The sequence below is a fragment of the Vombatus ursinus genome, unplaced genomic scaffold (genome assembly GCF_900497805.2).
Source record: "Vombatus ursinus unplaced genomic scaffold, bare-nosed wombat genome assembly UNPS02014932.1, whole genome shotgun sequence".
NCBI lineage: Eukaryota > Metazoa > Chordata > Mammalia > Diprotodontia > Vombatidae > Vombatus > Vombatus ursinus.
Window position 1 is genome coordinate 8,108,409 of NW_020954710.1, and position 6,103 is coordinate 8,114,511.

At 47.2% G+C, this 6,103-nt stretch overlaps 1 protein-coding gene across 3 annotated transcripts in view; it reads left to right on the forward strand.

Annotated features, from left to right (window-relative positions):
• The first annotated feature begins 3,723 nt into the window (after positions 1–3,723).
• Positions 3,724–6,103, forward strand: part of RERE (arginine-glutamic acid dipeptide repeats) — a 591,972-nt gene continuing 589,592 nt past the window's right edge. For all 3 annotated transcript variants that reach the window (XM_027843796.1, XM_027843797.1, XM_027843799.1), the window contains exon 1: positions 3,724–4,175. The gene's annotated coding sequence lies outside the window, so the exon portion shown is untranslated. The remainder of the gene's footprint in view (positions 4,176–6,103) is intronic.

A 6,103-nucleotide genomic window follows, 5' to 3' on the forward strand; every position in this document is an offset into this window, starting at 1 on the left:
GATTTTCAGTAGCCTTTCCTCCAATCCCCTAATACAAACACCCCCTCCCATAAGGAGGGAGGAAGATTGAGTGAGGGTTTTGTTTTTACTAGGCAAAGAGTCTGAAGGGTGGTCTCTTTAAAAGTTGGTAGGTAATACACTCCCAAAACAATCTGCACAAAAAAAAAATCTAAGGAGGTAGGCAATTCTCTGATTGCTCCCCTCAGAGAAGTAAGAGATGGGTCTTGATTTGGAGAAGGCATGTGGAAAATATGAGGGTACCCCCACCCCCAACAGCCTTCTCCTAACAACCACACTGCAAAACTTATATGAGAGAAAGCTGCTGAAAGGAGTGAGGGGTATATTTTTGTTTTCATTGAGGTGGGGTGAGTTCTGATGAAAAACCTGGGGGCTTCCCCCAAAATACCCTGTGAAAACCATCACACCGGTAAAACTCAGATGATTCATTGATTGCCCCCTCCCGCAAGGCAAGGGTCTCCATTTTTTGGGGGGGTTTACCAAAAAAACCTTCCCCTAAGAAAAATCAAATCCACCCTCAGTTCTCTCAGTAAGCATCCCATCTCTCTAGTTGTCCTCTGTGCCCTGGGTTTTTTTTTTTGCCCCCCGCCCTGGTTTTTTAATAGACTTTCTTTCTTCAATTCCCCCAAAACAAAATTTGTTCTTACTTCTTTGTGATTGTGCAGTTAATGAATTTTTCATCTCCTGAATTTTACTGTGTGATATTTTTTTGTGGGGTGGGGCTAGGCAATTAAGTGACTTGCCCAGGGTCACACAGTTAGCAAGTGTCTGAGGCCACATTTGAACTCAAGTCCTTCAGACTCCAGGTCCGGTGAGTTATCCACTGTGCCACCTAGCTGCCCCTTATGTGTGGCGCTTTTTGAGTGGCATTTTTTTGGGACATGCCTTAGCTTTTCATCAGAACTCACCCCACCTCAACAAAAACAAAAAACACACCCCTCATTCCTTTCAGCAGATTTCTTCCATCTAAGTTTTCATTGTGGTTGTTAAGGAAAGCCTGTTTTTTTGGGGGGAAGAGTGTGAAGGCTGTTTTGCAGGGTCTAAGATTTTCTACACAAGTTCTCCAAATCAAAACAAAATCCATCTCTCTCTCCTCTGAAGGGAGCAATCAAAGAATTGCCTGCCTCCTTAGTTTTTTTTTCTTTCTCTGCAGCTTTTAAAGGGAATATTACCTAAAAATGGCTTCTCCTTAAACTAATGAAAGCAAAACCCTCACACATTTCAATGATCAATGGGTCTTCCATTTCTTGACTCTTTCTTTGTAGTGTTTCCTTCTTTCTTTTTTTGGAGGGGTTACCCCACCTCCAGCTTTTCAATAGATCTTATAATCCTTTCTAATAAAACAAACTCCATCTCACATTCCTTTCAGTGTGGATTGACTTTCACATCTTCTGAGTTTTTCTGTGTGGTGGTTTCTATTGTGGACTTTTCAACCCTAAACCCCACCTACACCCCAGTTAGAGACAAAAATCTGTTCTTTGGCCCTTTGAGTGAGAACAAATCTCCTATCTTCTGAGTTATGTTTTGTATCGGTTTTTCCGTTTTTGGGGATGAGGTTAATTTTAGGGGCTGCGGAAAGCATTTTTTAAGGCTGTTTCCCAAAAGCCCTTTCCCTAATAAAAACAAAACCCACTCCTCACCCAGGTGTGTGGAGGACAATAAGTGAATCTGTCCCTGAATTGTGCCCTGTTTGTTGTGTGTGGTTTTTTTTTTGGTAGGGAGTATTTCTCTCCAGCATTTCAGCAGACCTTTTCCCATACCTACAAAACACACTTCCTCGCTAGCTCCTCTTGAGCAAAAATCAAGCAGTATCTCCATCTCCGGAGTTTTCCTCTTTCTGGTATAGTTCTATTTTGGAGGGCTGCCCCCATATCTCAACAGAAGTTCCTCTATTGAAAACAAAAGCCACTTTTTGCAGGGGAGAGGGACAAATCAACAAGCTTGTGATCTTTTGAATTTGGCTTCATGTGTGTTTTTTTTTTTTCTTTTTGGAGGGGAGAAATGGGGCTCTTTTTAGGTCTGGGGGCTGTATTTTGAGGGTTTCCATCTCAACATTGATTTCAGCAGAACTTCTCCCCTCTAAAAGCCATCCTTCACTCGTGAGGTGAAGGTGGTCAACCAATCTACCATATTCTGAGTTCTGCTTTTTATCTTTTTTGACTTTTTATTTTTTTAATTTAGTGGGGTTATCCTTTCTGAAGCAAACAAAACCCATCCTTCACTCCTCCAGAATGGGGCAATCAAGGAATCTCAACAATGGTTGAACCTCCTTAGTGCCTTTTTGAGGGGGGAGGGGAAGGCTTTGCTCTTAGTTTTTCCAACAGACCTCTCCCCATCCATCCCACTTACTCTAATAAAAACAAAACCCACCCCTCCCTTCTCTAAGGGAAAGCCAATAAATTCCTCATCTCCAAAGGTTTTCTGGGAGGTGTTTTTGGAGGTGCATCCCGAGTTTTTCAACATATTTGCTCCCAATAAAAACAAAATCCACTCCTCAACCGGAGGAGGTGGCGCGGAAAAATTTTTTTTTTCTCTGTGGGATATTTTTTTCCTGGGGGAAGGGGAAAGGGACCTTTTCCTTCACTCTTCCCCTCCTCATAAAGTCATAACCCAGTCCTTACTCCTGGGTAGAGAAGAACTCAAGAAATCTCATCTCAATCTTTTTCTCTAAGATGTTTTTTTTTTGGGGGGGGGCGTTTGCTTTTCCATAGACCTCCCCTCACGGCGCCCCCCCAGCCCACCCCTCCCTGCGGGGGTGCCGTGCGGGTGTAGTGAACAAATCTCTTCAGTCTTGACTTGCCTGGTGGTTTTTTTCGGGGGGGGGTTGGAGGCACGTCCCCCCCCAAGGAGCGGAGGAGCGGTTGGTTGCGGGGGGGTTGGGCTAGGCGGGCTACTGGGAAGGCGAGAACGAGTGCTTGTGTGCTGGGGGGCGGGGGTGGTGTTTAAGGAGGTGAGCACACGAGGTCAGCTCCGCCCCCTCCCGAAGAGGAGGGAGGAACGGAGCTGAGCAGAACCAGGAGGGAGGGGCCCCTCCCCCCTCCCCGGCAGACAGCTCAGGGCTCCAGCCCGCAAGCACGAGCCCTGGAGTCCGTGGCTCTCCCCGCTCTTCTCTCCTACGTCTCTTTCTTTTTCCCCCTTTCTCTTCTCCCCTCTCGGTCGGTTTCTCTCCTCTCTTTTCACGAGAAGAGCCGCCGCCGCCGCCATCCCGTCCCATCCCGAGCCCTCGTCCCCTCCTCCCTCTGCTGGCCCAGCCTCCTCGCGGGTCATGGGCCCGGCTTGGGCCAATGCGGAGGCTCGATACTGGGAGGTGGGCCGGTCTGGGCAGACGCGCGCTGGGGGGCGGGGGCGGGGGGAGGGCAGGGTCTGGTGCTGCCTCAGCCGCCGCCGCCGCCGCCGCCGCCGCCGCTTTAGCCACCTCAGCCCCGGCCGCCTCAGCCGCCCCAGCCGCCCCAGCCGCTGCCTCCGCTCCAGCCGCCCCAGCCGCCGCCGCTCGCCCGCCCGCCGGCCGCACACGCTCGCGCCCACGCACGCCCCGCACGCCCTCTCTCCACGCGCGCGCGCTCGCGCGCGCGCTGGGACACTCGCCCTCAGTGTGGTTCCTTTAGTGGCCCCCGCCTCCTTCCTTCCTCCCTCCAGCTCCTCCTCCTCCTCTTCCTCCTCCCTCCTCCTCTCTCCTACATTGTCTCTGCCTCATTTTCCCTCCTGGTCTAAGAAAGAATAAGAAAGAAAAAGCCGGCCCCCCCCAAAAATAATCCTCCCCATCACCCCCCCGTCACATTCTGCATCCTCCCGGGGAGACCCCCCCCGTCTCCCCTCCCCCAGGAAACCAACCACAAGACATGCTCCTGGAGCCTTGCCTCTGAAGCATCCATCCCTCTGGGCTGCCCGAGCCCCGAGAGAAGGGGGGGGGCTTAGTTTAAAACCTCATTAAAGATCAAGGGAAGGGGGGCTGCACCCCACCGCTCTCTTCCCTTCCCGCACTCCCGACAGACCCCTTCATTCCCCTTTCCTAGCCTGCCAGCTCGGTTCCCACAAGCTGCCCCTGAACCAGACATTACTACCCCCCCCCACTCCTAACCCCCCTCCCCTTTCAACTTTCAGAGGCAGCTGGGCCACACCAAAAATCCCTTTTGAATGGTGTAGGACATTAGGGAAAGGTAAGTCCCTAACTCGCCGCCTCCTTGTTTTTGGACCTCCCACCCCACCCGAGGAGCTGGGGAGGGGTCCTTGGGTGGGGGAGAAAGAGACCTGGGAGTAAATCACTTGGACTGTGGGAACCCCAGATTGGTGGGCTATGTTTCTGAATTGGTGTCTGAATTCTGTAAGTTGGAGAAAGTGAAGAAGATACAGGGATGACCCATTGTGAGGGAGGAAAGGGCAAAGGACTTCATCTGGCCTAATCGAGGGGAAAGTAACTATGTATCTTTGCCACTCGCTTCCTTTTCCCTTCTTTTGCTCCTTTTTCCTTGCTCTTGTTTTAGATGTCGGTGGTTGAATTATTTTCTGTGACTGAATCACTGTGACCTGTGGGAGGAAAAGGAACCAAATGATTCAGCCTGGGAATATCTTGAATGAATGTGGAGAGTCTGGGGACAGTTTGCCCTTTGTACTGTATCTTTAAATTTTTTGTCTGCTTTGTGTGATTTGTACATAATACAGAGTCAGCAGTCATATACATCTAAATAAAAACCTCGCTGTCATATTTCAGTTTTGCTCTGTTTTTGGAGGTGGTATCTTCTAGTTTGTGTTTTAATGAAAGGACATGGAAAGAACATAAGTACTTCCCCACAGTATTGGATGGGAGAGAGACATAATATTGCATTTCATTTGAAATTGGTTGTTTTAGAAGTTGCTAAGAAGAAAACAAAATGATTCATTGTTGAATTGTCATTCGCCTCTGCCTTTTTTCCAAGGTTTGCTTGCATTTTTTCTGGATTACAGACTTATAACATTGACAAGCAAAATATGTGTCCTTGAGGAACTGGGTGCTTTAAATGTTTCAGTATGTGTTACTATTTTAAGGTGCATTTTAGAAAGTACTTTTGAAAGAAAGAATCCTGAAATAGCCTTATCTAAAGCATTTTTGTTTTCTTATTAAAGAAAAAATAGATAACTAGTGAAAGGAAAACTTCATAGTTTGCACAACAGACCTTTTCATGTTATACAAATCATTGTGTCATATGTTTAGATTTGCAACACCTTTAATAATTGCTTTCAATTTGAAATGAAGACCTTTTTTTGTCTTGTGTACATTGGCTTGTTCATTCTCAGGCTGTTGGTGAGGAAGGGAGAGAGAATAGATCTGTGTGATAATAAAAACATCTTTGGATTTCTGGGTAAATATTTCTTTCCTTGGATTTGCTCCCTGAGTTTATTCTGCTGTAAATTATAAACCAGTTTTTGTTTTGGTATCTTAGGCTAGGTGGAGAGCTGGCTTGCAGATTTCCTTGTTGTTGAGGTCCAAGGGAAGACATACACACACACTCACACACACATACACACAATACCCAGGCTGAGAGCTCATTGTTCTTCCACACACATTCTCTCTCCCATATTTGGGACTAGGCTTGCACAGACAAACACAGCTCTTTTTTTGGGAGAAAGAAGAGGAAAAATGGGGGAAGGGAAAGGTGCTGTTTGTCTTAAGCACATCCTTTACTCCTCTCATGTGTCCTTTTCTACAGTCACAAAAAGGCCAAAGAGTAAATCAGAAACTAAAGGACAGAAAAGAAAGATTCAGACTTCTTCACTTCCACCTTCTGCCTACCCTTCTTAATTCTGTTCTCTGCTGCTATTTCTTTGAAGACAGGATCATGCACTTTATATTGGGCATACATGCAGTAGCTTCTCACTGTCCTTGGCCTCTTTTCTCAGTTGCCCCTGACTTTTTGAGGGAACAGGAATATCAGCTCCCCTTGACATATTTTTATAATAACTTTTTTAGGGAGAGGAGATTTCTTGATTGTTTTGTAGTGCATAGCTTGTTAAAACTAGACTTTGGATTAATCTTTGGTGAGAAAGGGTGTGTGTGTGTGTGTGTGTGTGTGTGTGTGTGTGTGTGTGTGTGTGTGTGTGTGTGTGTGTG